The sequence below is a fragment of the Corvus hawaiiensis genome, chromosome Z (assembly GCF_020740725.1).
Source record: "Corvus hawaiiensis isolate bCorHaw1 chromosome Z, bCorHaw1.pri.cur, whole genome shotgun sequence".
In the NCBI taxonomy this organism is placed as follows: domain Eukaryota; kingdom Metazoa; phylum Chordata; class Aves; order Passeriformes; family Corvidae; genus Corvus; species Corvus hawaiiensis.
In genome coordinates, this window is record NC_063255.1 from 23,274,795 (window position 1) to 23,302,776 (window position 27,982).

Here is a 27,982-nt window from a genome sequence, read left to right on the forward strand (position 1 = left end):
ACAGGGAAGTTGCCTTAGTCTCACCCTCAGCCAGCCCTTCATTAATGACCTGTGGCTGTATGGGAAACATCAGGGTATGAAACAGAGTAACTCAGGAGGAGACGGCAAAAAAGAGGTGACCAGCAGGTGTTGCACCACACAACCAGCCTAAACACATCTGGAACAAACAGCCTGAATCTTCCCCCCCTTGCTCTGCCCTACCCCATTCTGATCCTCTCTCCCTTGGTCTCTCTCCAGTCTGCAGCATGTGGTGACTGTAATTATGGTTCACCTCACTGCTGCACAGTCACACCACCTCCAGGTACTTAACTCCTTTTAATCTTGCTTCATGTTTCAGTCCCTACAGCCCACTCGTGATGTCTGCTACTCTTCTTCCAACACCCTCAATTCATCAATAGCCATGTCAGGCTTTGACCTCCAATTTTCTAACTGCTCAGTTAAACCACTCCGCCACCGACGCTGCTCCTGCCTTTGTTAAAAATGAGGGGGGAGCCTCATTTGCTTTCTTATTTGATCATCACTTCACTTCTGTGGTGTGCACTCTGTTTCCCCATCTTGAAAACCCATCAACCAGCCCCATTCCAGACTGGTGCAGGAGCTGTTGTTACCTTTAATGAGAAGAAATTATGGTTAATGCCTAATTTTAATTTTTCCCCCCTCCTTTAATTTTTTTTTCAATAGCTTTCCCAGAAAAAGCAGCTTTGGCAGAGTGCTGCCACCTGAATGCTAATGAACGCCGAAGGGACCCGACGTGTCTGCCTCCCTGCCAGACATCAAATTGATTTTCAAATTGCTTTGATGACATAAGGTGGTTTCACAGTTTGGACCTGTGTGATTACCTGATCATTTATCTCAGTGGGCTCCTCCACTTACCTGCTTTAAAATAACCCAGGCTCTGGATTGGACCTTTGTGATGGAGGTTATCGTCCCCCAGGCTGCGGCCAGATCATGGGAACCCAGTCTGAACTTGGATAATTTGGATATGCCTGAGCCCCAGCAAACGGGTGTGGAGGACAGTTTGCAGCTGAGCACCAACAAAATCTTTAGCCTTCCAGTTTTGGGGCACAAAAACCAAACCCCATCCCTGGAAACATTCAAGGACTGGTGGGACGGGGCTCTGATGGGGGGTCTAATAGAAGATGTCCCTGCCCATTTCAAGCAGACTAGATGGCCTTCACAAACCAAACCATTTTATGATTCCAAAATATAGATGGTTCAGTGCTAGGAAAGAGTTTTGGATGTCTAATGAAATTTAAAAATAAATTTCAGTTGGGAAATTTCAACTGTTGTGCATGGGCCAGGACAGCATCTGACTTACTGGCTGATGTTCTCTCCTGGGCCAAAAGCATGAGGATGAGGAAGGAAGGACAATTAGGGAGCTGGAGGATGTTCTGAGGAGCCAGGAGCTCCCTATGGAGACATTGCAGAGCTCAGGCACACTCGTCCCTCCTTCCAAAACACTCACCCTCTGAGTGGATGCTGGATGGGAAGGAGGTGCGGCTGACAGAAGGGAAACATGATTTAGGGATGGCTGAGACTCTCCTCCATGAACAAAGACCCAAGCCTAGGAGGAGAGGAGCAGTGCTTGCCAAAGGGAAACCTGAGCACCGCATTGCGCCAGGCAGCAGTTTTAAATCCATGGGAAAAGGCAGCAAAGCGAGGCCATCAAAAACACAACGCTGTCCCATTTCTAGGACAGGTGAACAGCCAGGATTTCACTGAGCCTCGTTCCACTGCCTGGTGAGCAGAGTGACCAGGTCACCGACTCTTCCCAGGCCACAGGGGTGCGAGACAGCCGCTGTGCCAGCTGGTATTAGGACTCAACTGAGATAAAGGCATAAACTGCTGCAGGCTGAACTCAGCCTCCAGATCAACATGGATCAGAGACTGGATTAAGGGGGAGGGAAGGGAAATACAAACCACTGGCATTAACCTGTGGGTAACATCAGCAGTGACCCCAAAGGTAGTATTTCTTTTATTCCCACGCACGGCTGTGTCTGGGTACGCGCAACAGCTGGAATGCAAGCGGCTGGAGTGCAATTTATGGAGTGCTTTGTGACGGCAAGGGATGAGGGGAACAGCAGGACAGTATTTATTAGTAGTATTTTACATTAAAAGGAGCACAGTTCCATTGGTGGTTTACATTTCTGGGGCACCTTTCATCTCAAAAGATAACGTAAGCATACTGCTAACAAGGGATGGGGGGTGGATGAGCCAAAGCCTCACTACTGGCTCTACCCAGGCTATTTTATATATATATAAATAAAATATATATAAAATATATATATTAGGGACTAGAGAAATTCAAATTACCACCTTTGAGTGCAGCCATTTACAGAATCACAAAAACACCATTCTCCCCAGACCTCTGAGTGAACCCTTGCTGTGCCCACATGAAGAAGTAATCAGCACTTAGCAGCATTTCTCTCCCTGCTTTGTATTGCCACACAGGCACTCCCCATTTGCACTTTATAAAGAAAAAAATAAATCACAGGCACCCTAAATAGACTCAGGGGTGGGTTGTTTTTTATTTTTTTCTTCAGCCAGACAAGCATGTGCACCTTTGGCGCAGATCCTGCTGGGTTTGGAGAAGGATAACTACAGCACAGGTTGGAAGAGCAAGCCCTGACCACCCTCAAGACATCAAGTTGGTGCACAAGCTGAGGGATGGGAGACCCCAGTGTCCATGAGGGCTTCACACCCATCTGTGGGTGTGTGGGTGGAAAATGCTCTTACTCAGATGTACTGGGTTTGCGCGGCCAGGTTTCGGTAGTTGCAGGGGTGGCTTCTGTGAGAAGCTGCCAGGAGCTTCCCCCATGTCCAGCAGAGCCAATGCCAGCCAGCTCCAGGACAGACCCCAAGGCCAAACCCATCAGGAATGATGGTGATGTCTCTGGGATAACAGATTTAAGAAGAAAATGAAGTTGTTGCCCCGTTGTAATTGTGGCCAGAGAGAGAGAGGGGTGAGAACATGTGAGAGGAACAACTCTGCAGACACCAAGGTCAGGCCAGGAGAGGCAGGAGCTGCTCCAGGTGCCAGAGCTGAGATTCCCCTGCAGCCCCTGGTGCAGCCCATGGTGAGGCAGCTGTGCCCCTGAGGCCATGGAGGGCACCAGGATGCAGAGATGCACCTGCAGCCCCTGGAGGAGCCCATGCCAGAGCAGGGGGATGTCTGAGAGGAGGCTGTGACCCAGAGGGAAGCCCGTGGAGAGGGGAGCACATGCTGTGGCACGGGAAGGACTCCAACTCCTCTCCCTGAGCAGTGTCAGGACCATGGTGTGATGAACACATCATAACCCTTCTTCCCTCTCTCCTTGTGCCACAGGGAGAGGAGAGAGAGCTGGGAAAGGAGGGGTGGAGGTAAAGTGTTTCAAGGTCTGTTTTTACTTCTCATTATCCTGTTCTGATTTTGTTGTTAATAAATTAAAATAATATCCCCAAACTGAATCTGTTTTTCCCACAATGGTATTTGGTGAGGGATCTCTCACGGTCCTCATCTCAACTCACGACCATTCTGCTACATTTTCTCTCCCCTGTCCAGCTGTGAAGAGGAGTGAGAGAGCTGCTTTGGTGGCTGCCTGGAATCCAGCCAGAGTCAACCCACGACAGCCAGATGATATTTGGGGAGATATTGCCAACAGGTAAAGGGAGAGGACTCTGTCCCTCTGCTCTGGTATGACCCCATCTGGAGTCCTGCACACAGCTCAGGGGTCCTTAGCACTGAAAAGATATGGACCTGCGGGAATGAGTCCAGAGGAGGCCACCGAGATGCTCCAGGGCTGGAGCCCCTCTGCTCTGCAGCCAGCCTGGGACAGCTGGGGGTGTTCAGCTGCACAAGAGAAGGCTCCAGGGAGAGCTCAGAGCCCCTGGCAGGGCCTAAAGGGGCTCCAGGAGAGCTGCAGAGGGACTGGGGACAAGGCATGGAGGGACAGGACACAGGGAATGGCTTCCCAGTGTCAGAGGGCAGGGACAGATGGGATATTGGGAAGGAATTGCTGTCTGTGAGGGTGGGCAGGCCCTGGCACAGGGTGCCCAGAGCAGCTGTGGCTGCCCCTGGATCCCTGGCAGTGCCCAAGGCCAGGCTGGACAGGGAATGGAGCAGCCTGGGATAGTGGAAGGTGTCCCTGCCCATGGCAGGAGATGGGACAAGATGAGCTTTAAGTTGATCTTTTGATTCCTTCCAATCTCAATCATTCTAGGGTTCTATGATATCTCTCCCCACTGTGCAAAGTGAGACATCACCAACAATCACTTCCAAACCCTGGTGCAGCAGGGACCTGCCCAAAATAGCCCAAAGGTGATAATTCAGCCTTGTTTTAGGATTAGGGCCATAGCAGCTAAAGCAAAAGAACAGTCACCACGCAGAGCAGGAATACTTTTACATCATCAGCTACCCAAATCACTTCTAGACCCCATCCAAAGTTTGCCACTTCCACAGAAAATTAATTTTGCCTTGCACCCTGTAGCACATAGAGCTGCAGGTTGCCTTTTCCAGACACAGCTGTTTGCAGTATGAGTAACAGAAAATGTGTTTTCCCCACATATGGGGAACCATCTGAAAGCCCTGCTACACCAACCTGATGGCAGAACCAAGCAAATGTTTGGTGACATTTCCCTATTGCTGTCTCACAGTTAAATAAGCTTTTAAAAAAATCCTTGCTTTGGTGCTGGCTAAGTCTATTTTATCAGTGTGAAAATCCTCCAGAGCTCAGCAGCAGAGATTAAAGCAAGCCAGGTAAAAGTAACGGGAGAAGAGCAAATATAAACCCGAGCATCTCCCCTCTCCTCCAGAGAACAGCAGTGCCTTGCTGTTAGCAATTAAAGAAACAAAAGCTACAGGGCTGCTGCCATCCCCCTGCACACAGCTCTTCCCCAACCTCGGATGTGGATGACAGCTACTGGATCCACACTGTGTAAAACGTTCCTCCAGAGGTTTGCGACCTCTGTCTTGCCCACCATGGCGTTGACAGCTCCCAGTCGCCAGTGGGCACGGGAATTCTCCAGCAATTCCCGAGGGATCACTCACCCCTCTGCGCATCCCAACTCCATCCGCCTCCCCCACCACCACACACTTGCTTTTGGGCTGCATTTGGAAGCTTAGCCTGCTAATTAGGGTAAAGGAAATCAACACGTCCAGCCCTGACCTCCAGTGTCCTCAGCTCCTCTGTTTGGTGGTGTTGCCCTTGCAAAAAGCCTGCCAGTGTTTTGGCAGGAGCAGGCTGCTCTCTGCCTCGTGGGAGCAAATGATAACGCAGCAGAGAATTACAGCCCCCCAGACTGCCAGGGGATGGCTCAAATAGGGGAGGAAGGTGCAAAGGATTGCATGCTCTGGTTTGAAAAATCAGGAGCTTTTTCAGAGTTTCTGAAAAAACTGGACAACCCTGTGATTTCTTTTTTTTCCTCAATTTCATCTGTTTCCTGCCTATTGAATATCGCACAGTTTCCTCCAGAACACAGAACAAAATTAGATGAGACTCACTCCGGTGGAAAACTCTTTCTTCTTACCAATTCTTCAGACCCATGGGAACGACTACAGTGGAAACGAGCTGAAGACAGAAACGAGCTGGGGGCTGATCCTCAAAGACCAATTAAGCCTCTGGCATCCCTCATTTTGATGATGCTCCTCCTTGGGCTCCAGCAGGCAGCATGATGCATCTCCTGCCCAAAATGCTAAGGAAAGAACACACATTGCTGCCTGCAAAGAGGGTACATCAAGATCAATGGCTCACTGCAGACCCCAGCGTGAGAATGATGTCACTCCACTGCCAGACGTGTAGTAACGAGCCCTACAAACGAAAACATCGTGCATCACCGAGCTGTCTGTTGAGCTTACCCTCCAAAAAAAAAAAAGGGGCATTGACCTGAAAAAATCAGAGTTTGCTTTTAGGCGGGTGGGAAGATGGTGCTGAGAGAGAATGGGCAGCACAGCAGCTCAGGATTGTAAAATCATAGAACAGTTTGGGTCGGAAGGGACTACTCAGTTCCACCCCCTGCCACGGGCAGGGACACCTTCCACTAGACCAGGCTGTTCCAAGCCCTGTCCAGCCTGGCCTTGGACACTTCCAGGGATGGGGAATCCCCCACTGTGCTGTGCCTGGTGGGCTCAGTCAGGACAATGCTCCCTAATCTGTGGTGCCAACTCCCCAAGGCGCCTCATCGCCTCCTCCAGCCCCAGAATGATGCCTCAGTAACTCCTGCCAGTGGATTCATCAGGGCCTCACTTGCTTTACTGTGGAGCCCAAGACGGCCAGCGAGGGCTGGGATGCTGCACTGGGCACCATGGGCAGCCCTACAGCCCTGCCATGAAATCCTGAATTTAGGATCACCAGATGCAATGGGCTGTTCCACATATTCCCGCACGGGTTTTCCATCAGTCGTTTTCACAGATTCCAAACCAGGGCGTTCCAGGAGCTGGAAGAGGTGAATAATCTTTTTTTTTTTTTAATCCAATGACATCTCTTACTTGTATTAAAAGTAGGAGGAAAATGGCTTGAGTCAATGAGAAACAGATCTGGGGGGGAAGTGACACAGGAAAAAAAGAAAAGCTTACCCCCTCCACATTTTATTTGAATCAAAACTAAATGTCTTAGTCCACTACTACCAAGTCTTGTTTAATCTCCCCTCCTTCTAGCTGTTAACTGTAATTCCTAAACAAAAAGTTGAAAAGCTTCATTGAGAAGCTGTCAAAAAGAAAATGTTTTGGCATTTCCAAAATGACACATTTCATTCTGACATTTCACTTGAAATGCCTGGACATTAAAAATAAATTAGCTCCCCCTGGGGATTTTCAACATATCCAGTTGCCAAATTCAATTTAAGCTTATGAATAGTACAGGCTTTCCAAAATTCAACTTTTGAATTCACAGAATCACAGAGTGCTTTGGACTGGAAGAGACCTTAAAGCTCATCCCATTCCACCCCCTGCCATGGGCAGGGACACCTCCCACTATCCCAGGGCTCCAAGCCCCATCCAACCCGGCCTTGGACACTGCCAGGGATCCAGGGGCAGCCACAGCTTCGCTGAGCACCCTGTGCCAGGGCCTCACCACCCTCACACTACAAAATGCCTTCCTAATATCCAATCTAAATCTACTTTAATTAACTTACACTGGAAGTTCAGTTCAGTTTTGGTCCAGACAGTGATGCTGATACCCAAAACTTGATCTCCAGCCAACATCTCAAGCCTAGAAATATTTACACCTTATGAAAATATTATATATGAAGAGAATGAGTTAGCCTATGACCCAACAACAGCCCCTCAAATTATTCTAACGTGTTTTGCTCCTCACATACTGCTGTCATTCATGGGGATTAATGCTTGTTATTAATCACCTGATGTGAAGACACAGGAGAAAACCATCTCCCCGTGTACTAGCCAGAGGGAACATTATTTATCTGCTATCACCAACACGTAATAAAAACAATTTCTGAGTAGATCTCACCTCTCATACACAGACAACCATGCCACGTCGTGAGTGATTTGCAGGGCTTTGGAGCCATGACAAAACCAGCCAGCAATGACAACCAAGGGTATCGTCTCACAGCCCCTCCTCAGATGAGTAATACTCATGCAGATAAGCACATCCATCAGCCTGAGGTCTTGCTGAAGACTTCTGGGGACACCAGAGTGGTCACATCCCTTCTGGCTTTCCAAGAGGCTACTAGTGGGACTCAGAAGAGACCCCAGAGCAGCTGCAAGGTTCACCAGGAACCTGGGCTGTCCAACCTGGTGGAGCTATCCTACACCTGTGTTCCTAGAAATGTCATACAGGATCCCAGAACGGTTTAGGTTGGAAGGGACCTTAAAGATCACTTTTTTCCAATCCCAACCACCACAGGAGTGATACCCACCAGGTCAGGTAGCTCCAAGCCTCATCCAGCCTGGTCCTGGACACCTCCATGGATGGGGCAGCCACAGCTGCTCTGGGCACGCTGTGCCATGCCCTCACCACCCTCACAGTCAAGAATTCCTTCCCAATACCTATTCTAAATCTCTCCTCTTTTAGTTTCAAACCATCCTCCCCGTCATGCTCAGTGGTTCCAATCCAGCTTGGACAGACAATGGCTAAGGGAAAACTTGTACCATTAGGCTTAAATCCATCACCATGCTGGTGTGACCTTGCTGTGTGACTGAGGGACCAAAGCCAGTCTAGGGCAGGAAAACCTGTCCCCAGCCACCACCAGCAAGGTACCACCTCCTTCCAACAGCACAAAATCTGAACACAGGATCAGCAACTTATCCCCACCTTGCTGTGGAGGCTCCAGGGGGCTGTTTTCCCTGGTTTTACTTTTTAACGCTGCAGTTTACTCATACTCATGCACTTAGCACCAAAGACAGATCTGAGAGAAGGACAGACAACAAACTTCCACTCTCCTGGATGTCTGTAACACCAGGTCTAAACCAAAATATCCTTGCACTCTCCTGAGCAGGACTACAGTGGGTCTGAAACACCGACTCTGCTCCAGCATGAGCTTCATATTGAACTGCACACTGAAGAAAAACTTACATGTTTATACACCTTGCTTGCACAGCACGGTGCCTGTAGGCTAGAGGCTCGAGTTCCTTCTTTTGATTCACTCCTTGAGTGAGTCAAACTATTTATTTGAACTCAAATCCGCATGAGGTGCAGAACAGCTCAGGCTTCGGCTCAGTGCCAGCTGCACTCCCATTGTCCACCATATAAAAGCAGGTATCCTGGCACGGACACAGGAGGTATGAAATACAGAAGATGACAAAACACTGCTTTTGTAAGACACCTGCAGAAAAAAGAACTAATGCAATACCAAAAAAAAAAAAAAAGAAGAAAAGAAAATAAAGAGAAAGATCTATATTTTGCTTTTCTCTCCTGTTGTCCTTTCTCTGGATCCCTTCACCTCTTGCTTTTTTTGAGATTAGGGACAGAACAACCAGCCTCTTCGCATTCAGCCTTTTCTCCATTCCCCACACACTGCTGTATTTAATCCATGCCCTGAAGCTCAGCCAACATCCCTTATTAAATGAAGTTGGCTCTTCATCTGCTGAACTACAAAAAAAATTAAAAAGCAATCTTATGAGAAATGCAGGGCTTCTGGGAATCCTAAAACGATTTGTGTTGGAAGGGACCTTAAAGCTCATCCCATTCCACCCCCTGCCATGGGCAGGGACATCTCTCACTGTCCCATGTTGCTCCAAGCCCTGTCCAACCTGGCCTTGGACACTGCCAGGGATCCAAGGGCAGCCACAGCTGCTCTGGGCACCCTGTGCCAGGGCCTGCCCACCCTCACAGACAGCAATTCCTTCCCAATTTCTAATCTGAACCTGCCCTCTGGCAGTTTAATATTCCTAAGGAGGCTGCACCTTTTCTCTGGACTCTCAAACTAAAAACCTGTTGGTATGAAGTCAGATCTGGGCTTTTCATCAACTCGAATCCTCCAGCTGAAAACCAAGTGCACGAAGGAAATCCTCTGGAGCACGCCAAGTGTGTGAGTACTGGACCAGTGCACTGAGGTGGCACATCCAAGACTTGACACACATGCACTCTTCACGGCGAGATGCATCAAAGGTTCCTTGACTTTCCTCTTCAAGAACAAGCCCTGGCCTTGTTGATTGGCACAGCAGATAATTTTGGTAACTATTTTGCTCACGTACAAGTTCTCTGTCATTCCAGGTGAGTGGAGTATCCCCTGCATCCTACTGCACGAGGGGATTTCTCCCTCCAATCCCCCATCCAGAAACACCCCATGCATGAGCAGTGACTCTACTGAAGGAGGAATGGCAAGGAAGAGCTCCAGGCTTTGGAAAAGGGGGTCCTGGATACATGTTTTGACATTTAAGGTACAATACAAATGTACTTTCTCGCAAGCAGTATCTGATGAGCTGTGCTCAAGGTCACATCCAAGGAGCAACAGCCCCTGGAGTACAGCAGAGTACAAGTGGTCTCTAACAGGGTATTTGGCTGTTACTTCAGTATTAATCCCCTCAGCAGTTAAATCGTGGGAGGCTCACGAAATCTCTCTTTTCCCCACAGTACCAGTGAAAGGTCTTCAGCAATTTCCATCCAAACAACTGTGCTTTGTGAATAACGGGACCATTCATGGAGTATAATTTTATGACCTCATTCAAGCAATTTTAGCCAAATTGTGCTTCCTCTCTTGAAGAGCTGCCTTTGGTGAGGAGAGATTGTTCACGACCACAGAAGCAACAAAAATACACATTCTTTACTTCCACAGTCTGGTCTTGTATTTTGGTTTTTTTGTCATTTATTTCCAAAATACCTGCTGTCTGTCAGAATGATGCTTCTCCTCTGACAGAGCCTATAACCATCACTCAAAGATCATGGCATCTCACAAGAGTTCAGTGGAAAACGAGAGGAAAAACTCCCTGGGTACATAACTGAAGCTTTCATTTGAGGATGGGGGGTGGATTAACTGAAAGAAAACTAAATAAGCTCTAAGGTCTCAGCTCCCTGCTGGTACAAGCAGGTGCAAATTCCAACACAGAGCCAAAGGCACGCCCACACCCATCTCTCTAAAGGCAGCAGGATTATCACTGCAGGAAATAACATCACAGACTGCTTTGGGTTGGAGGGAACCTTAAAGCTCATCCCATCCCACCCCCTGCCATGGGCAGGGACACCTTCCACTGTCCCAGAGTGCTCCAAGCCCTGTCCAACCTGGCCTGGGATGCTCCCAGGAATGGGGCAGCCACAGCTGCTCTGGGCAGCCCATGCCAGTGTCTGAGTGCACATCAGGATGTGGAGAAGAGTGCTTTAATCACTAGGCTGACAAGGGGCAAAATATACTTTAAAATTAAGGTGGGACAGGTCTAGGGTGGTTTGATAGGAAAATAAAGAAATAGTTATCCTGGATCTATGCCCCATTGCTTCCCCAGTGTTCTCCCACCTCTGCATCCCTCTGCCTGTCTCCTCTCACATGGTGAACTCTTCAGGATGCTGATTGCATCGTGCATTCTCTCAGCCTGGAGTCCTACCTACTGCCAGGACCCACCTACAGAGAAGGGGCTGGCCCCTCATCTTCTATCTCCTTTCCATCCCAAAATTTAATACCAGGTTTTGCTTTACACCAAGCTCTGTATCTTAACTCATTCCATGCCATCCCATTCCACTTACCACAAACACTGTCACAATCAAAGCATAAAAAAGAAGGGAGAAATAGAGATGCAGAGATCCCCTGTATATGTGACAGGAACCACTGACGTGCCTGTAGACCAGCAGAAACAAACCCACCAGATGAAGAAGGGACACCAAAATGACCGCACAAGGGATTTTTAAGAACAAAAAGGAGAGGAAAACCGTGGCCATGATACAAGCAACTACTTTCCAAGCTACTAAAGACAGAATAGAACACAAGAACAGCTTCTTGTCTGGCCTCTGCCCACAGTAGGCCAGCTACAGACTTGAACAAAACCCTGGGTGCATTCCAGGTCTGATGCATTCAGGGAAGATGTGTGCTGTCCCTAAAAGACCCTGCCACCCCAGGCACAGCACACACTGTCACAGACACCCTTTGGCTCTCACAGTTACTAAATTTACTAAAAGGACTAAGCAAAACTGCACTTCCCAGCAATAAAACCCTTCTCTGACAGCATCACCGGAGACCCCACTCGTGTATTAATTCAGAGGCTGCCCATTACCTATTAATTAGAGGACACTATTATGCAAATAATGAAAATTAATTAAACCCTCACTTATTAATCTAATACAGTCTCTTCCTTGCTGTTCTCAAATACACCCCAGGCAAGCAGCTACAATTTTTTAACTATAAAAGTGACAGTCTATGGGCTGACACTTCTTTAAAGGATGTCTTTAATATCAAAATAAAGTAAAACTGCCGCGTCTCCTGAGTGCAACTGCAATAATGAGCTGTTAAACCCAATCTCTCCCAGACTGCTGGGTTGAGGGAGATGGGATGTTTCCTTCCCAAAAAAACCTCATTCTTCTCCTAGGAGACTGCTTCTCCCCATTGAGCATATCTGGGCACACACAGTCCTGGCTTGATGTTTCTCTGGCTTTCACCCAAATCAGCTTTATGGGAAACACAGAGCTCCTGGGAATCACAGAATCACAGAATTTTGAGTTGGAAAGGATCTTTAAAGGTCATCTAGTCCAACATCCCTGCCAAGGGCAGGGACATCTTCAACTACATGCAGCTCAGAGTCCTGCCTGAACTGATCTTGAATATTTTCAGGGATGGGGCATCCACCACTTCTCCAGGCAGTGTCGGGAGGCACCACTGCATCCCTCTTCCTCCTCCTCTGACAGCCACATCTCTGCACTGCCTAACAGCAACCTGTGTTGCAGGGAGCAGAAGGCAGCTCCTGAACCACAGCCTCCTCCCGAGATGCACCATCTCCTCTGGCTGCCATGTGTCCCGTGGTGCTTCAGTGTGCGCTCTACACCACGCCACAGACCTGCAACACAACCCTGAGACAACTCTTCAGAGCCACACACTGCCACCGTGGCAAATCACCCCCTGGCTCCCATTTCACCCTTCGCATTCCTTTTGCCTACCAGACAGGGCCCTCATTTTTCCCAGGCTGTGTGTGCAGAGCCAGGGCATGGCAAGCAGGGCTGGGAGTGCTCTTCCTCACCGATGTCATCGTCAGCCAGCGCGAGGGACGGGGGTGCCTTGTTTTGCAGCTCCTGACGTGACTCAGAACAGCCTGGGAATTACACTTGGAATAAGTGATTAAAAACCCTGACTACTCCTCCATTACCATGCAGGGGCAATGCTCTCAGCAGCAGCAGCGGTCAGAGCTGCACCTTTCTAAATGAGAGCAAAATGAGGAGAACCAAGAGCTGGTACTCCTCCGGACTGTTCCCTGGGTATGTGGAGGTGGGAACAAGGGCTTGGAAAACCCTCAGAAGAGAATCTCCAGCACACATTTAATCACTCTCTGAACCCCAGCACAGAGCCACCTCCTTCAAAAAACCCTTCTCCAAGATGCCAGCCTCCTCCTGGCCAGTGTCTGCAGGCAGTACCTGTTTGGAAAAGCCAAAGAGCCACTGCAGGCATTTTGAAATGGAGGTGCCCAGACCCTCAGTCATATGTTGTATCTATCTCAAACATTAATATAAGCAACTTGGATTTTCTTGGTAGGGAGGGAATCCTGGCGGGAAGAAAGAAACAGGATTTCAGAGGAGGAAACGCAGAGCAAAGGAAGGGTTTGAAGGGGAAGGGAGGAGGCCCCTTGACTAGAAGCAAGAAACTACAGCAAAATAAACTTGCTCAGATGGTCTCCTGGGGATTTGTGGCCTGAAATTCCAGCCACCTCCACCCACAGACAAGCAAAGGGCTGGAGCAGCAGAGACCTGAAAGATCCACCCTCGGCAGCCTGTGATCACGGGCATCAGCTGGCTTTACAAATCACAATCACAAGGAGTATCTTGGCCAGTTCCCCTCTATTTTTCTGAAAAGCTCCACGCTGTTTCAGCCCCATGTTCCCAGGTGCTTCATAAACCTCCCAGAGCTTGGGAGAAAAGTATTGTCCCTGCTTCTCCAGTTAGAAAAAAGAGCTCAGGAATTCAATTAGCATATAAGAATGCTCAAGCCTATGTGCTTGAGTCTCCCACACGGAATTAACTCATGGGCTTCGCAGCTGAGGATCAGGTAAACAAGAGATTCCAGCCCTTATTTAGGTACCCACCAAAATCAATTTCATGTATCTCAGCCTAGAGTGGCTTGGTCAAGGTCATGCATGGAACCTGAGCAGAAATTAATTGTGAAGAACCCGAAGAAGATTTTTTTAAAGGGAGAATAAAAGCACTCTCCTTTCCAGACGTGAATTACTTTGCATTAACCCGAGCCTGCTCTATCCTGAAGCACCAACGCACCCATCGAGCAGCTGGACCTCAAGCCTTGCCCTTTGCTCATCAGCCAAAATCAACCCCAGCACAACGTTCAGCTCCTGCCTTGGCTGACAATTCCATACCCCAAGTCCTCTCTTTTGGGAGCCACTCCCACCTCACACCAGCTACCCCGTACACAGCGATGCTGCCACATCCCAGTGGGATCACAGAATCACAGAATCATTCAGGTTGGAAAAGAGCTCCAAGCCCACGGAGTCCAAGCTGTGCCTGATGCCCACTGTGACGCCAGCCCAGAGCACTGAGTGCCACGTCCAGGCCTTCCTTGGACACCTCCAGGGATGGGGACTCCAAACGTCCCTGGGCAGCCTATTCCAATGACTGACCGCCCTTTCCATGGAGATGGACACTCCTTGGCTACAGCTAGGTTAACTGGATGACCAGCAGTCTAAGGCTCTCCATCTCCTTTTCACTGCCCAAAAACTCCTTCCTCTTTTTTTTACCTCTTTCCTTCCAGATCATTGTCCCACCCATGCCAATCCATCACTGCCTTCTATACAGTTTTCAAGGATCAAAGTAAAAAACTTTGGGGCTCCTTGTATTTGAGGAGAAGGGGGAAATCCAAGCCATTTGTTGTTTTGAATTTTGTATTTTCTGCAAGTTTTATGAGGCAACTATCTAAAAGCCTAAATAGTTAGTGCAAGTCAGGATCATTTCACTGCAGACCTTAACATCTTCCACCTCCTTAAGGATGGAGACATCAGAAGAACCACAGCTACTGGCTTTGGGCACTGGCTGAATGTTGTATCCTTACAATTCCCTGCCCATACTACAGAGATGTCCACAGATTTTGCCAAGAGGGCATATTATCATGCTAGGCCAGCTACTACTGCTTTACTTGCAACATCAAAACCAATCCCTGCCCTGGAAAATCAGAGAGAAGCTCCACAAGCAAGGCAGTGGAAACACAAAACCTGGAGTGACCTGTTGTGGTCACACAGGCAGGTAGTGGCCAAAGGAGGGCAACACCCCAGTGTCCCCTCAGGGAACCCTCACCTCCTGGGATGAATTACAGCCCTCAACATCAGCTTTTTGCTGCTTGTCCTCACCTTACTTCCTCCTACAAGCTGACCTGTCTGTAGTTACCTGTTCTGCAGCAAGTGTGGAGATCAGCAGCATTCCCAGCTGCAGGTAAGAGCTGACTGATGCCAGGATCCGGGTGGAATCAGAGACAAGTTAGAGTTGGAAGTGGATTTAAAGGTCAACTAATTCACCCCCCTGTCATGAACAGAGACATCTTCAACTAGATCTTGTTGCTCAGAGCCCCACTCAATCTGGCCTTGAATGCTTCCAGGGATGGAGCATGCATTACCTCGCCGGGTAACCTGTGCCAGTGTTTCACCAGCCTCATTGTAAAAACCTTCACCTTTATGTCTACTTTCAACAGACCCTCTTCTAGTTTAAAACTGTTACCCCCCCTTGTCCTACTGCACCTGCCCTGCTAAGGACTCTGTCCCCATCTTTCATGCAGACCCTTCAGGCACTGGAAGGGCCTCTTAAGGTCTCCCTGGAGAGAGACTGAACACTCCTAGCTCTCCCAGTCTTTTCCCATGGCAGAGATGCTCCATCTTACCCCAGTCCCCTGCAAGCCAAGGGGATCTCAGCAAGCTCCAGCATGTGGCAGAGGGACACATCGTGGTCTGTGTGCTGGGGCAGCGGTCCAACACGACTAAAAAAGTGCGTGCAGTGGTGCTTGTGTGCACCTTTGCAATTGTGAGAGCACAGACTGGGCAGCGATCTCCTCCCAGACTCACACCAGCACCTCCCCATCTCCTCCAACACCGAGCACAGCCCTGCCAGGATGCAAATCCACACCAACGCCTTCATTGCTCAGCTCATTCCTTCTGCCTTCCCACTTGGGCACCACAAAACGGGAAACAGCCTTGAAATAATGGCCATGATTACAGTTTGGTAGGTCTTAAATGTAGCAGAGAAAGACAGCCCTCCTCTTCATGACATTCCCAGTGTAACATGTCACAACACAACAAATGGCCCAAGGGAAATCTGTGGAGCTGGATGTAAATATTTTGATGTGCTCATGATAAAGCTTCTCAGTACTTACTGTCCACTGCCAAAAAACTAGGCTGCTCCCCATGCTTGCACCTCTACCCAGGCATGCATCCTCATCTGTTGTACACCAGGACACCCGCAAAATCCACCTGGCTCCTAGAAGTATTCATGACTTTCCACTGAAAGAGAGCTGCATTCCTTTTCTGTTCCATTTAAAATGAAATAAAAAACTAGAGAGCGGACAGGCGGCTAGGAGTTTCTGAGGTTTGACAGCCCATAATCAGAGATGAACTCGCCTGAAATAGAAGGAAACAAGCAGGAAACAAGCCTCTGAACTGCTCCCCGTTCATTTTTAGCAAGAAAACCAGGTGAGCACAGCAACTGCTATTTACCCTCTGAGTCACGGGAAGCAGCACCCAGAACAGATGCCTTGCCAAAGCTTTGCAGGACTTAAAAGAAAAAAAAAAAAAAAAAAAAAAAAAAAAAAAAAAAAAAAAAAAAAAACCCAAACGATTTGAGGCAAGTCCCAGGGCTTGCAAACTCCCTGTGAAATCCAGGCTTGGGATAACGAAGAGCTCCAGGGCTGAGGTCAGGCTGCTGCCGAGCACCTGCACTTAGCAATGCATCATTGACCGAATTCTGCTCGGGGCTTCAAAGCCCCACAGACGTCACCGGCTGCACAGTCTGGCCCAGTAACCCGTAATTTCCCTGTAATCAGAAGCAACAGGGTGAGAGTTTTAGTGGCCATGCATAATGCATGTCCTCTGGCACGGCAGGGGGAGCAGGAGATGAGCACCACAGCTGGCAGCGCCGGCCACAGTGCCAGAAAACTGGACACCCCAAAACCCACAGAGCAGCTCCAAGTGCCCTGTAACACCCCAAAGGCCCCCCACCTCCTCTCTGCTCCCAGTTTTTTCCCCATATTCCCCACGCAGCAGTCACACACAGATGGTTTCACTGTGGCTGGTACCTACCTGCTCGTCGGCATCTGCTGCTCCTCAGCCTGGATGAGGGTCTGAGCATGTTGCTCACACACACCCCTCTCTCAGAGAGTATGGAAAAAGTCAGTTGAATAGTTTATCAGCACCACTCACTTTTCCAGATATGACACACCCCACACTCAAAAGTCTGTGGTGGTTTCACAGCACTCTATGGAGCTGCTCCCTTGCAGCCTGTTGCTGCTACTTTCCTTCCCACTCCCCCTACCAATCCACTATCAACCTCATCATCATCATCCCAGATACCTTCCTGCTATCCAGCCTCCAGCACACACCCTCAGACATCAAGATCCAGCCCTCATCCCACCTGTGACCCCTCCTTATCCCCACATGAAGGGAAGCTGCTTTTATTCTGCTTTTCCCATTATTTTCCCTCATGTATTCTTCCCCAGGCCACTCTGATCTCTCCCTTCCTGCACTCTTGGTCCTTCCCTAAAAATCCCAGTAAGTTTTAGACATCCCTGGAAACCACTGAGAGCATCTTACAGCAAGTTTTACATAATCCCAAAACACTCTTTGCCCTAAAACTATAATGAATTCACTCCACCAAGGGCAATGTGGCTTTCCAGAAGGAGACTTCCTCACCTGGATACCCACAGGTGGGTTTCAATCCAGGGCCAAGGTTCTACCAGGTCCCTTCCACATGCAGAGTCACAACTCCACTGGCACAGAAGCCAAACTGGGAGCACATACCAGGGACTCTCTCCTCTGTTTTATATCAAAAATGCACAGGACTGAGACCAGAAATCATCCAGGTCCACCTATCTGGGACACCAGCAACCAGGTCACACTTGGCCACACCATGGTGAGGCAGAAGCTCCTTCAAAAGGTTCCTGTGAACCAAGGATGCTCGTTGTGGCAGCTGCAACCCAAGCTCCAGCAGCAGGAACCCTCTGCTGGAAAAGGGCAGCCAATAAAACTCCCCAGAAATGGTGGTTAGGCCCTGCTGCAGCCAAAAGATCTGGGTTTCTCTGGAAGGAGGCTTCTCCACGATCACAGAAGTATCAGCCCTGACTGAACTGCACAGAGCCCAGCATTTACCACCAGGGTGTAGCCTTTGAATACACCTCCTTCAAATGATCAGTGCTGAGCACAGCCCATGCCATCACTGCTGGAAGAGGATCAGGTGAAATCGTAACAGAGCTACCAAAAAACATGCAAACAGAGCACCTGGAGAGCACTGGGTGCTTCCCAATCCAACCTTGAGCCAATACGGGTGGTGGGAGCAAGGGAAGAATCAAGATTTGAGGTTGCTGAAGCAGAGCAGACCAGACAGTCACATCAAGTGGTGTTTGCTACTGCAAATCTGCCAACAAAGGGAAAGCCCACCTGATAAACACCTCGGGCTGTGAGACTCAGCACATCTGGGGAAGGTCAGCAGACAGCGAGGGGGAGAGAGGAGGGCACATGGCACAAACTGGGACCTACTGGAAGATGTCTGCAAGAACTGGTTTCCTACAGAGCACAGGACCTCTAACAACAGTCCTCTTTGCACAGACAGCTCTAAGTGCTGCTCAGGAGATCAGTTTTCAAAAAATTTCACTCAAAGTCGAGGTTTGCTGTTGGGGAGGAAGACTGATGTATCTCAGCCCTTGCTGAGGCTGCACCTCTCTGCTCAGAGGAGGGGAAACAAGAGCCTTCCCACACCACCAGCAGCATCTCTTGCTCTTTGCCTTTCTCTGTTCTGAAGCTGTGCCACCTGGCAGGTATCACACACTTCTTCAGCCCCTCTCCCACCTACCCAAGCTGCAGCAAGGGGTGAGTCCCATCCGGTGGCTGGGGTGCAAGACCCTGGAATGCTCTTGGTCAGACCCTGTGGCATTGCCTGTGTGGGTTGTATAAATAATTGATGGGGAACCAAGCAGTAGAAGGGGATTTCAGAGGGGAAAAACCCAGTGACAGATCTACAGTTTGAGTAACCTTCACCAGGCTCTGCCACCATCACCAGCCAAGGACCTTCTCCCAGGATATGGGGCCACCACGAGCTCTTCCCTTGCATGTTCCTCACACTCTCAGGAGCAGAGGGATTTATAGACACAAACACCTCTGGCTCCTCAGAAAATATACCAGTTTTGGGAAGTGCATCACGCAGCAACACCTCCAAAAGGCCCGTGCCATTCACCTCACTCCATGTCCCAGCATGCCAGCACTCAAAATGCACAAAATACAACCTCAAGTCCAAAAACCACACTATTACCTAAACCCTCCATCCCCTCCCCACACACAGAGCAGATCACAGACACAACTCTCCAGTCTGATACTGGGTTATAGGGGTTAAACTTTATGGCCTCAAAACCAACATTTTATACCCAAAAGAGGAAGTGGAGGGGCACGACAACGTGCCATGCCCCAAGCTGTGCGCTCCCACACTCAGGGATATCTCACCTGAATTCTTACATAAACCCACCCAAGCCCTGCAGGTGCACCAAGGAAATTAAAACAAAAACTGAGAAAGTGAAAATAAAACCTGAGAAAACGAAAATTAAACCTAAGAAAATTAAAATGCAAACTACCTCCTGCAATATGACGGCTCCCTGGATCAGTTGCCGTACGTCCTCGGGAGTTTTTGGGGAGGACACCTCCACATCGGCAAACAACCAACCGCATCGAAATGACTGCACCCCATCTTCTGCCTGCAAAAGCTCTGGCTGGTGGGATTTTTTTTTTTCCCTACAGCAGTTTGACTCAGAGGTCTGGCCAGACTCACAGCTCTCAAATTCGTTTAATAAATCATCTCCTAACCCCGCCCAGAAGCAAAAGGCAAATCTCTGTCTCCCAGGCACCTCCTGATTGGACTAACGTGCCTCTTGCTAATGACCCTGCAAGGAATAGCACGGCTCGAGTGACGTGTTTATGAAGACAAATATTTTAACTTCACAGTTTAGCGCTGTAAACTCGTTTCAGCCAGAGAGTCTCTTTAAGTTGGTTCCAGGAGAAAATGCCTCAATAATTAATTTTTTTTTTTTAATTTATTTTTTAAGCTATGAAATATTAATTGCAGTGAAATACGTGGCATGTCTTTCAGGTGCAATTAGTAGCTGCTGGTGGATGAAAAAAAAAACCTGGCTGGTGAAGCCCAGCGAAGGCATGGGAGTGATTTCTCCCCTCAGCAGAGGGAATGCAGCGCTCTGCCCTATCTAATCTCACTATAGCAACGGGAAGACCTTGGCAACCCCGATCTTTACAGTTATTAAGATGGGAGCGGGAAGAGTCGGGAGCACAGCGCCGAGGGATGCTCGGCCGAGAGCCCGGCTGCCGAGGAAATAAAGCATCCTGTCTCACTCGGGGGAATGCAGGGTCTGCCAAGCTCCCAGGGTGGGGCAGTAGCCCAAGGCTGGCTCCCCAAGACTTTCTTACAGTGGCTTTTTATGCCAAAGAGGAGACAGGCAGCTCCCCATCACATCTCAGAGAAGGATCTCCAACTCCTGCAGCTCGGACCTGCTGGAGGAAGCCACGGAGATGCTCCAGGGCTGGAGCCCCTCTGCTCTGCAGCCAGCCTGGGACAGCTGGGGGTGTTCAGCTGCACAAGAGAAGGCTCCAGGGAGACCTGAGGGCTCCTGCCAGTGCCTAAAAAGGGTTTCTAAGAAAGATGGGGACAAAGCTTTTAGCAGGGCCTATTGCAGTAACGATATTAAATTTAGAGAACGTAGGTTTAGACTACCTCTTGCTATACCTGCTGTGTAGGTTTAGTCCCCTCTGTCCAGAAGGATGGAATTTTTACACTGAGGGTGGTGAGGCCTCAGCTGCCCAGAGAAGTTGTGGCTGCCCCATCCCTGGAAGTGTTCACGGTCAGGCTGCGTGGGGCTCTGAGCAACCTGGTCTATTTGAAGACATCCCTCCTCAACGCAGGCGGTTGGAGTAGATGATCTTCCAACCCAAACTATTCTATGATTCCCTAATGCCACCAAAGATCCGAGAGGAACACGCTGCTTTTGGGACCAGGGGTCAAGTCCGCAGCCAGCTGCTCTCCCTCAGCCCCAGATTCAGCCACAAGGACGTGCCCAGACAGGATGGGGACAAGAAGGCTCCCCCATAAGTGCCACCCACCCTGGGGCTGCCAGCAACCTGCCCCACTGCCATCTCCAGAGATTGCTCACTCTCAGTTCTCACCAGGATGATTCACCCTCAAATGCAAAGGCACCAAGTGCTCAGATCAGTTTATTGCAAAATAGTGCATCTTGGTGACTGCCTGGCCCAGAGCCACCTTGGTCCTGGGCTCCCAGACTGCAGGGACAGCCCCAGGGCTAGCCTGGAGGCCACCAGCTCCTGCCCATAGCTTGGTCCCACCTGGACAGAGCAGAGAGCTGTGGGACTTCTCCCCTGTCTAAGAGGGATACTTCACTAAGACCTCATTTGTGCTGCATCCCCCTAAAAGTGGATTTCAGGCTGCTAGGAGCTGCAGAACCAGACCCTACAGCTCCCTGACCAGCCCTGAACATCTCCCACCCCTTCTGCTGCACCAGCTCACCATGACAGACACTCACAAGAACACGCTACTGACTCAGGGAGGGCTGCCTGGGGACGCTCCAAGGCTAAATTGCTACTACTTCTATTCACACTGCCAGTAGAATAATAATAACAATAATAATAATAATAATAATAATAATCCATAACCAACTTCCAAGGCAGTGTGAGTCAGTCTTTTTGGTGGCAGAAGTTGTGTTTTTCTCTAGCACTGCTCTTCTTGGCACCTCAAAGTCCTGGGATCACATTCCTCCCACAGCTTCCTCTGCTATCAATTTCCACATAAATTCAGCTGTTTCTTTCCTTCCAGCAGCCTCATTAGCCCAAAGTTTCTTCGCCAGACTCTAAAGAACTGCCTCAACCCTAGCAGAGGTGTGTGTCCCCAGCTCACAGCAGCTGGGACAGCCCTTGCTGCTCCATGCTACCTTCTACTCCCCAGACAGAGCACTGGAACTTTCCTCACCACCAAAGTCCCCAGCTGACTTCCAGCCACATTCCTCGTGATCCCAGTGTTAACTCCTCCAGGGTTTTACCAGCATTACAACATAAAGCAGGCAACTGGGCCAACTCCGGACAGAACTAGATGCTGCTGGTCATTTTTTCCAAGGAAAAGAAAGAGAGGAAGCCCCCACTTAGCTCTTTTGGGTGAAAAACATCAGGGCAGGCCATGTTAAAATACCACTATGAATGGAGAAGCAGCAGGAAAAAACCACTAGATTAGACAAAGCAATTTGATCCCCATTCAAGAAGGTGCAGAAAACTTTGATCTAAGATTCCCACCCCTCAGCCAGCTCTTCAGATGGTGAATACTGACCAAATTCCATGGAGCTCTGCTGATAGTCACCCATCCATCCAACCCCTTAGGACTCCTCTCAGTGTACAAAAGAGGTTTTGCTTGCTTTTATTTTTTTATTTTTGACTGGGCTGGAAAGTACCTCAGTCAAAACACACAGTGCCCTTGGTGCACATTAAAACCAAAAGCACTCGGAGTTAAATGTCAAGATTTTAATAATTTGACCTTATCTGGCCAAAACCAGCACGCTGCCACCCTCCCTGTGTCCCCTCCGTCCAGGCAGCGACCAGGGCTGCCAGCAGGCTGCCAGGCCATGTGCTAGCTGTCCCAGCAGTGGGAATGCTGCTGGGCAGAGCAGCGGTGGTAAATCAAAACGCAGTGAGACAGTGTGTCATCCTAGGGGCCCATTCCAGCCTCAGACACCCGCCAGCACCAGGGACCAGCAGGCTCTTCATCTTGTCACCAGTGACTAAGAGCATCCCTGGCATGACGGTACCACAAAAATACAGGTGATGGGAAATGGCCCTTTTCCAAGGAGGACGGATCCTTTATTACGTCCTGTTTATCTCCCATATTACTGAAGGGAAAGCCATGAAGCATGAGATCCTTTCAGGTTCTCTGAATCCACTTAGATTTTATCTCTGGAGCTGGAGCTTTCCAGGAATGAAATAGCTGCAAGACACAACATGGATGAAACGAAATCAAATAGAGAGTCTCCAACATGAAAGGCAAACTAAAAGGATGACAGCACTAGTTATACGGAAGGAGAAATAAGGAGGAAAGGAAATTAAAAGCAATTAAAGGGAATTAATTAGAAGGTATGATGGAGCTATGAAAGAGGAAAAACAGCTATGCAGAGTTCACTAAATACCCCCAAACTTTTAATTGTCACACTTGGAACTGCAAGCCCTGGAGGTTCAAAACCCCCCTGGCAGTTTCCAAATGAAAAAAATTCCCATGGCTTAAACAAATTACTTCTTTGCCTCTAAGTCTGAATGGCAGACAAGATTCTGAGCTTCTACTCCAAACCATGAGATAGAAGTGCATCCTGCTCTCCCCTTCAGTCCACTGACCAAGGTGGACAGCCCACGCCAGCATCTGATACCAGGAGTTGGGGCTTCAAGTAGAATATTGATGTTGCAGTCCCAAGATTTGGGCTGAATCATTTGCATCTACCCAATGTTCCTGGTAGGGTTTTCACAGGGCCCTGGGGGTTTTGGGGCCATCGTCTGTGCTTGAAGTCACCAGGATGAGACATGCTGCTGGGTTAGTCCTGGGGGAGACGGCTGGCACCTGGAGCATCTCACCCCTCATCAGAAAGCACTGTTTGCATTTTCCACTAAAACCTAACAGTCTTTTCCACAGGACCACAGAATGGTTTGGGTTGGAAGGGACCTTACAGACCATCTCAACCATGGACAGGGACACCTTCCACTATCCCAGCCTGCTCCAAGACCTGTCCAACCTGGCCTTGGACACTGCCAAGGATCCAGGGGCAGCCACAGCTGCTCTGGGCACCCTGTGCCAGGGCCTCACAGGGAAGAACTTCTTCCCAATATTCCATCTAACCCTGCCCTCTGGCAGTTAAAAACCTGATCATCATCCCCAGTTCTGAACCAGAATGAGGTTCTAAGTCACAACATTGCCATGCAAAGGGCTGCAGAGAGCAGGAGTCCCTTGTTTCTCCAGGCCTTCCCTTCGCCAGCCACCTTGGTTTTAACCCTGAGAAGTGAGGAAGTTCCCTCTGGAGATCAAAAAGTCCCTTATTAAGGGAATAGTGGCGATGGCTGGGAGGAGCAACAAGAGGTCGTAAAAAAAGCAGGCAGACACTGTTTGTCTTGGCCTCCTGGAGATGTATTATTTTCCCGGGATGCAAGCTCCAGCCCCACGCTGAAAGCAAGGATGCATGGAACAGAGACGGGGCTGCCTTGCCAACGTGGAGTTTGTTTCGGAAGAAACTCACCCGGCATTTCCGTGCAGGAAGGAGACAGTGGGGCTGCACAGCCAGAGCTGCTGGATGGTGCCTGGAAAGCACCAGCCAGATCCTCCAGGCTTGGGGTGCATGCACAGAGTCCATGCAGCACCCCAAAAAACCCATACAGGGAGGTGGGCAAAGTTTAAAGCTCCCCTATGGTCATCCCAAGCTCTCCATCCATCCATCCGTGCTCGATTCCATCAGCTACGAGGTAGGTCATGTACAGGTCTACAGAGTCCGTGCCAAAGGCTCTCTCCCCATCCCCTGCACCAGCCCTGCCACCCCCTCTGCCTCAGCTACCACTCCACTGCTGTCTTCAGAGACCCACGAAGCCCTGGCTGTGTTTAATTAAGTGACCTCACGCTGCTTTACACAATAATAACCCTGTTTCCCAACATACCAGCTTCAGGCAGCTCCCTCCAGTGACAGAACCACACTACTCCAAGGCAAGGGAGAACTTCATTATGAGTTACCCATTACAATTCAGAATTTTAAAAATATCTTCTTTATATTAAAGGCACAGCTAATTTGACACAAAAATCAACTCATTTTTAACACAAGTCTAGGGAGGAATTTTTTTCTTCTTTTTTTTTTTTTTTTTTACTTGAACTGGTTTTGCTTGGACTGTTTCATGCTTTGAAGATAATTATAACTATTTAGCTTTATACCTCACTTGCTCTGAAAGTTACAAGCCTCCCAGATCTCCTTGGTTTATTTGGGACCAGGGTTTGAAAGTCACAGCTGTCACCAGCCCAACTTCCATTAGGGAGATTAATCTTACCCAAGATGTATCTCTGGGAAGGTCTGAATCACAGGGTTGGATCCTGCTCTTGGTTATGCGGCATTACAAGAATTGCAAGAAGGGGAGGAAAAACAAAGCTGAGCTGGACTGGTGAGCATCAAACCTCCTGCTGTGGGACTGGATGGGGACATTTGGGACTTTTGAGCAGAATATTTATGCCCTGTGCAGCAAAGCAGAGCCCTGCCCCCATGCTGGATCTGCCAGGCACTGGGGCAAGTTAGTAAAATTAATAGCAATAACCAAATTGGGAAAGTCAACAGAGCATCAACCAGTGGCCTTGCCTACGTGATGGGTGGGAAAGTTTTAGCTGCTGGTCCCTGGTGATGCTCGTGGAGACCCTCTGCTGCTCTGGCATGTGTCGTGGATGACATTCCTCACTCCTGAATTAGGGGAACCTCCTATTCCTTAGTGCCAAATTAACTCAAATAATGAAGTGGTGAGGGAACACCCCATCCCATGGCAAACCCCAGGCACTGCTGGGACAACCAGCTTGTGAATAAGCCCCCACAAACAGCCAGCACCTCTGTCCCCCCACCCCTCCCAGCTTGTCATCCATCCACAGGAGCAAAATAAAAGCTTTGGGCTTTTAGTTAAAAGAGAAGAGCATCGAATCAGGGTCTTGCCATCCACACTGAGAACACAGGCAGCACCTACAAGGAAGAAATTAGTTTAAGCCACCAGATCTCAGACCGATTCAAAGCAAACCCTGAAAAGTCACCAGATAGTTCTTACATACTCCTACACACACAAGACACCAAAGGGACAAAAGGAACTGCCTGGCAGGGGAGGAACTGGAACAGCTCCAAGTGAAGAGCTGCACTCACAGGGGAGCTGGTACGAAGAGGTACCAGCGTGCAATGCCTCCTTCCTGACTCTGCTGCCTGCAACATGCAGGGAAACAAATCAAGAGCAGCTTTTGTGCTGGAGCAGAATCTGCTGAAAGGTCTTCTCAGTGCACCTCAAAGGTAAAGGACTTTCAGCAACTGCCAACCTGAAAATTGAGGAGGGAATCGTGTGTGGTGAGGTTCTGCTGCAGGTTAGTGCAAGGAGAGCCTGGCCTGGAACCAGGTGTGGAATGGGCTGGTGGTCTCCAACCACATGCACACCACTGAAACAAGGTTTGAGGAGTGTAACATGTGTTTTGGGTTGGGTTTGCTGCCTGCCAAGTCAGGCTGCTTCGTGAATTAGCCCATTTCTTGTAGGGGCCCAGACCAGGAGCCCAAGAGATACAACTCAGCTGCACCTGCAGCAAACACTGCTGGGGTCAGAAGGCGCAGGGAGATTCTCACCTTTAATTTGGGGAACCTGCAATGGATCAGCATCACATTTTCCTTACGAAAGCAGCAGAATTCAGTTTACAAATTAAAAGGCTGCAGCCCGTAAACGATTAGCATGCACTTCCCACTGCATAACGCTATCATTGTCAATATAACTGTAAACCTCTACTTTAAAGCACAGTCTTACAGAATTATTCTGCCTCAGGCTCCATTGAGTTTGCAGGGCCCTGTATTTGTTCCTCAGCTGAGACACTTGCAAGTCAAGCGCTGAATGGCAGTGTTGCTGCTACAGGGATTGTGCAGCTAAATAATTCAGTAACCAATTACTGTTTAACAATATCCCTCCCCATCATCCCAGCGTCGATCCATCATCCCAGGCCAAGAGAGTCCAGCAGAAAGGAGGCAGCGAGAAGCCTCCCTGTGATGTAAACACATTGACTCGCATATAATATACAACTTATTGATCAGAGGACAAGGTATACAGCACATTTTATTGCATGTTAAGTGAGGGCTGTAATGAATTGCTGCTTGCCTCCAGGTCATTTGTTTGATTGCCACCTAAGCAAACTGGTGAGGGCAAAAGGTCCTGCCTCTGGGACGGGTCCTTGGTGAAATGAGCTGCTGATCAAGAGAAACAAGAGAAGCAGAAAGCAGGACAGTTTAATGCTCATTCTGTGCCCAGACCAGGAAAGCTGGTCTTCTCCCTCATCCCCAAAATGTACGAGACACAACTGTAGTTGATGCTTTCACCAACGGCATCAGGGCCACTGCACCCACCCAGGTCTTCAGCAAGGGCATCCAATGCTCCCCAGCTCGGATGCATCCCACTCAGGACCTGGTCCTCCCAGCCTGTCGCTGTGCCTGGTCTGGGATCTGAAAACACAGCTGGTTTCACATTTGAAGACTCACGGACACACAGCACACATGACCAGCTGCCCTCCTGGCTATGAGACAAGGGCTGAACCTGTTCTTCATGCAGGGCATGGCCAGAGCTCACCCAGCCTTTCTCCACCACTGCGGCTCTGCGGAGAGACACGCCTGGGTATTAAAGATATCCCTCCTGCCTGCTCGGTTCCCCCTTTGTGTAGCTTTAAAGCTTTCTTCTGCGCAGCTATAAAAGGGTGCGAGAAAACTTGGAAAGGAAGCCCTGGGTGGTACAGACAACTGGAACAAGGAGCAATCTGTGCCTGGGGCAGGGGAGGGGGTGGCAGAGCCCACACGGTGCCAGGCTGAATGGCTGCCGGGGAGGAAATGACACACCACACTATCCTGCTTTTGTCCAGGGGCGAGACCAAAACACTCCAGAGGAAAAAGGAAAACCAAAAAGGGATTATTCTGCCTTGTGTTCTCCCTCCCCTCGCCTCTCTGCCACCCCCAGGCAGGCTACAGGTGATTGCCTCCTCATCCTCGCTCCACTGAACCGTGGGGCATCGTGATCTGAGCAGCATCTGGTTCACTTTAGCGCTGGGCTTATACTTTCATGCTCCTCAGGTTTCTCCCTGCTTTTTAGTTAGGAATCACGGCCACAAGGCCACCCATTGCTGGGTCTGGCTGGGCAGCAGAGCCCGGGTGCAGGAACACCCCACTCCACTGCCAGGGAAATGCCACGGGCAGGGGGTGACAGGCAGTGTCCCCCAGCCCTGCCTGTGTGCAAGGTGACACCAAGCACACGCCAGCCAAGGTGCCCACACTGGTGGCCTCCCCCAATCCCCACCTCCCAAAGGACTGTGACTCCAGCAGCATCCTGGCTGCACTCTCTGGAAAAATTAAGACTTAAAAGCTTTTCGGCCTTGTTTTT

General features: G+C 49.4%; 1 protein-coding gene across 3 annotated transcripts in view; it reads right to left on the reverse strand.

Annotated features, from left to right (window-relative positions):
- ZBTB7C (zinc finger and BTB domain containing 7C) overlaps positions 1-27,982 on the reverse strand; it is a 151,071-nt gene that overhangs the window by 111,221 nt on the left and 11,868 nt on the right. Inside the window, exon 1 of one of the 3 annotated variants that reach the window (XM_048292685.1) lies at positions 19,387-19,530. The exons of the other annotated variants lie outside the window; for them this stretch is intronic. The gene's annotated coding sequence lies outside the window, so the exon portion shown is untranslated. Of the gene's footprint in view, positions 1-19,386; positions 19,531-27,982 lie in introns of those variants that run through there. 3 annotated transcript variants of the gene reach the window in all.